Below are 5,000 nucleotides of genomic sequence, written 5' to 3' on the forward strand. Positions count from 1 at the left end.
TATACTTGATCGTTCTACAAGTCGAAAATTGGAAAAATAAGTGATATTTTTGCTTGATGCTATTTTTGTCGGTATGCAAAATCGTTGTCAAGATTCTCAAACCTTAAAATCAGGCCAGCCGGCAATTGGCGGGTGAAAATTTCAATCAATTCCCATTCCTCACATCAAACTATGCATATAACAATAGCTTTTATGCTGAATGACGGCTATCCGGCTGTCCCTATCCAAAAATTGAGAAATCCATAAGTGTCCCTACCTACTTTGCGCCGAAGCAATACGAATCAAAAAGAACTACGAATGGGGACTTAGAATAATTTTCCATTTTTCCCAACTTTGAAAATAATCACTTGAAAAAAATCATAGAATCCAAAGAATAGTATACTTGATCGTTCTACAAGTCGAAAATTGGAAAAATAAGTGATATTTTTGCTTGATGCTATTTTTGTCGGTATGCAAAATCGTTGTCAAGATTCTCAAACCTTAAAATCAGGCCAGCCGGCAATTGGCGGGTGAAAATTTCAATCAATTCCCATTCCTCACATCAAACTATGCATATAACAATAGCTTTTATGCTGAATGACGGCTATCCGGCTGTCCCTATCCAAAAATTGAGAAATCCATAAGTGTCCCTACCTACTTTGCGCCGAAGCAATACGAATCAAAAAGAACTACGAATGGGGACTTAGAATAATTTTTCAATTTTCCCAACGTTGAAAATAATCACATTGAAAATATCTTAAAATGGGAAAAATAGTTTACTTCTTCGTTCTACAAGTCGAAGTATAGAAAAATCATTGAATTTTCGTAGTTTCTGCCGATTTATCCTTAGCCATGTGCTAAGCAATACGAATCAAAAAGAACTACGAATGGGGACTTAGAATAATTTTTCATTTTTCCCAACGTTTAAAATAATCACATTGAAAATATCTTAAAATGGGAAAAATAGTATACTTCTTCCTTCTACAAGTCGAAGTATAGAAAAATCATTGAGTTTTCGTAGTTTCAGTCGATTTATCGTTAGCCATGTACTAAGCAATACGAATCAAAAAGAACGACGAATGGGGACTTAGAATAATTTTTCATTTTTCCCAACTTTGAAAATAATCACTTGAAAAAAATCATAGAATCCAAAGAATAGTATACTTGATCGTTCTACAAGTCGAAAATTGGAAAAATAAGTGATATTTTTGCTTGATGCTATTTTTGTCGGTATGCAAAATCGTTGTCAAGATTCTCAAACCTTAAAATCAGGCCAGCCGGCAATTGGCGGGTGAAAATTTCAATCAATTCCCATTCCTCACATCAAACTATGCATATAACAATAGCTTTTATGCTGAATGACGGCTATCCGGCTGTCCCTATCCAAAAATTGAGAAATCCATAAGTGTCCCTACCTACTTTGCGCCGAAGCAATACGAATCAAAAAGAACTACGAATGGGGACTTAGAATAATTTTCCATTTTTCCCAACTTTGAAAATAATCACTTGAAAAAAATCATAGAATCCAAAGAATGGTATACTTGATCGTTCTACAAGTCGAAAATTGGAAAAATAAGTGATATTTTTGCTTGATGCTATTTTTGTCGGTATGCAAAATCGTTGTCAAGATTCTCAAACCTTAAAATCAGGCCAGCCGGCAATTGGCGGGTGAAAATTTCAATCAATTCCCATTCCTCACATCAAACTATGCATATAACAATAGCTTTTATGCTGAATGACGGCTATCCGGCTGTCCCTATCCAAAAATTGAGAAATCCATAAGTGTCCCTACCTACTTTGCGCCGAAGCAATACGAATCAAAAAGAACTACGAATGGGGACTTAGAATAATTTTCCATTTTTCCCAACTTTGAAAATAATCACTTGAAAAAAATCATAGAATCCAAAGAATAGTATACTTGATCGTTCTACAAGTCGAAAATTGGAAAAATAAGTGATATTTTTGCTTGATGCTATTTTTGTCGGTATGCAAAATCGTTGTCAAGATTCTCAAACCTTAAAATCAGGCCAGCCGGCAATTGGCGGGTGAAAATTTCAATCAATTCCCATTCCTCACATCAAACTATGCATATAACAATAGCTTTTATGCTGAATGACGGCTATCCGGCTGTCCCTATCCAAAAATTGAGAAATCCATAAGTGTCCCTACCTACTTTGCGCCGAAGCAATACGAATCAAAAAGAACTACGAATGGGGACTTAGAATAATTTTTCATTTTTCCCAACTTTGAAAATAATCACTTGAAAAAAATCTTAGAATCCAAAGAATAGTATACTTGATCGTTCTACAAGTCGAAAATTGGAAAAATAAGTGATATTTTTGCTTGATTCTATTTTTGTTGGTATGCAAAAATAGCATCACAGAATTTTTAATTGAAAAAAATTATATTCATGTATAATTGAATGCATAAAATTAAACTAAATTCTATAAAACTAATTTATAATTTATCAGGTAACCGATATTATTAATTTTTAGTGATGACTTGAAAAGTTGATGCTATTTTTGTTGGTATGCAAAAATAGCATCACAGAATTTTTAATTGAAAAAAATTATATTCATGTATAATTGAATGCATAAAATTAAACTAAATTCTATAAAACTAATTTATAATTTATCAGGTAACCGATATTATTAATTTTTAGTGATGACTTGAAAAGTTGATGCTATTTTTGTTGGTATGCAAAAATAGCATCACAGAATTTTTAATTGAAAAAAATATATATTCAGATATAATTGAATGCATAAAATTAAACTAAATTCTATACAACTAATTTATATTTTATCAAGTAACCGATATTATTAATTTTCAATGATGTCTTGGAACGTTCATGCTATTTTTGTTGGTATGCAAAAATAGCATCACAGAATTTTTAATTGAAAAAAATATATATTCAAATATAATTGAATGCATAAAATTAAACTAAATTCTATACAACTAATTTATATTTTATCAAGTAACCGATATTATTAATTTTCAGTGGTGTCTTGGAACGTTGATCCTATTTTTGTTGGTATGCAAAAATAGCATCACAGAATTTTTAATTAAAAAAAATATATATTCATATATAATTGAATGCATAAAATGAAACTAAATTCTATACAACTAATTTATATTTTATCAAGTAACCGATATTATTAATTTTCAATGATGTCTTGGAACGTTGATCCTATTTTTGTTGGTATGCAAAAATAGCATCACAGAATTTTTCATTGAAAAAAATATATATTCATATATAATTGAATGCCTAAAATAAAAATAAATTCTATACAACTAATTTATATTTTATCAAGTAACCGATATTATTAATTTTCAATGATGTCTTGGAACGTTGATCCTATTTTTGTTGGTATGCAAAAATAGAATCACAGAATTTTTAATTAAAAAAAATATATATTCATATATAATTGAATCCATAAAATTAAACTAAATTCTATACAACTATTTTATAGTTTATCAAGTAACCGATATTATTAATTTTCAATGATGTCTTGGAACGTTGATGCTATTTTTGTTGGTATGCAAAAATAGCATCACAGAATTTTTAATTGAAAAAAATTATATTCATATATAATTGAATGCATAAAATTAAACTAAATTCTATATAACTAATTTATAATTTATCAGGTAACCGATATTATTAATTTTTAGTGATGACTTGAAAAGTTGATGCTATTTTTGTTGGTATGCAAAAATAGCATCACAGAATTTTTAATTGAAAAAAATATATATTCAGATATAATTGAATGCATAAAATGAAACTAAATTCTATACAACTAATTTATATTTTATCAAGTAACCGATATTATTAATTTTCAATGATGTCTTGGAACGTTGATCCTATTTTTGTTGGTATGCAAAAATAGCATCACAGAATTTTTAATTAAAAAAAATATATATTCATATATAATTGAATGCATAAAATGAAACTAAATTCTATACAACTAATTTATATTTTATCAAGTAACCGATATTATTAATTTTCAATGATGTCTTGGAACGTTGATCCTATTTTTGTTGGTATGCAAAAATAGCATCACAGAATTTTTCATTGAAAAAAATATATATTCATATATAATTGAATGCCTAAAATAAAAATAAATTCTATACAACTAATTTATATTTTATCAAGTAACCGATATTATTAATTTTCAATGATGTCTTGGAACGTTGATGCTATTTTTGTTGGTATGCAAAAATAGCATCACAGAATTTTTCATTGAAAAAAATATATATTCATATATAATTGAATGCCTAAAATAAAAATAAATTCTATGTAACTAATTTATAATTTATCAAGTAACCGATATTATTAATTTTCAATGATGTCTTGGAACGTTGATCCTATTTTTGTTGGTATGCAAAAATAGAATCACAGAATTTTTAATTAAAAAAAATATATATTCATATATAATTGAATCCATAAAATTAAACTAAATTCTATACAACTATTTTATAGTTTATCAAGTAACCGATATTATTAATTTTCAATGATGTCTTGGAACGTTGATGCTATTTTTGTTGGTATGCAAAAATAGCATCACAGAATTTTTAATTGAAAAAAATATATATTCATATATAATTGAATCCATAAAATTAAACTAAATTCTATACAACTATTTTATAGTTTATCAAGTAACCGATATTATTAATTTTCAATGATGTCTTGGAACGTTGATGCTATTTTTGTTGGTATGCAAAAATAGCATCACAGAATTTTTAATTGAAAAAAATTATATTCATATATAATTGAATGCATAAAATTAAACTAAATTCTATATAACTAATTTATAATTTATCAGGTAACCGATATTATTAATTTTTAGTGATGACTTGAAAAGTTGATGCTATTTTTGTTGGTATGCAAAAATAGCATCACAGAATTTTTAATTGAAAAAAATATATATTCAGATATAATTGAATGCATAAAATGAAACTAAATTCTATACAACTAATTTATATTTTATCAAGTAACCGATATTATTAATTTTCAATGATGTCTT

This window comes from Diachasmimorpha longicaudata, unplaced genomic scaffold (genome assembly GCF_034640455.1).
Source record: "Diachasmimorpha longicaudata isolate KC_UGA_2023 unplaced genomic scaffold, iyDiaLong2 ctg00000089.1, whole genome shotgun sequence".
NCBI classification, from domain to species: domain Eukaryota; kingdom Metazoa; phylum Arthropoda; class Insecta; order Hymenoptera; family Braconidae; genus Diachasmimorpha; species Diachasmimorpha longicaudata.